Genomic DNA, 288 nt, shown 5'->3' on the forward strand with positions numbered 1-288 from the left:
GCCACTATCATGCGTCCCATTTGCCAGGTTAAAACATGGCCACCGCTGCAACACCCCACCCAAGCTTCTCCCTAAATACCCCGGCCCGACCAGCCCTGGAGCCTACTCTAGGGCAGGAAAGAGAGGAACAGGTGCGCCAGGACAGCGAAGATTTCTGGGAACGTCTCCGGATCCTTAGCTTCTCCGGCGTCTCTGGGAGGCACCAGATCGCCGCCCTATAGCGTCACTTCCGTTGACCCATGCGCCCAGGATTGATAGTTGCGGACATCCAATCAGAACAGGACACGC

The sequence above is a fragment of the Balaenoptera borealis genome (genome assembly GCF_965194805.1).
Source record: "Balaenoptera borealis genome assembly, chromosome: 1".
NCBI lineage: Eukaryota > Metazoa > Chordata > Mammalia > Artiodactyla > Balaenopteridae > Balaenoptera > Balaenoptera borealis.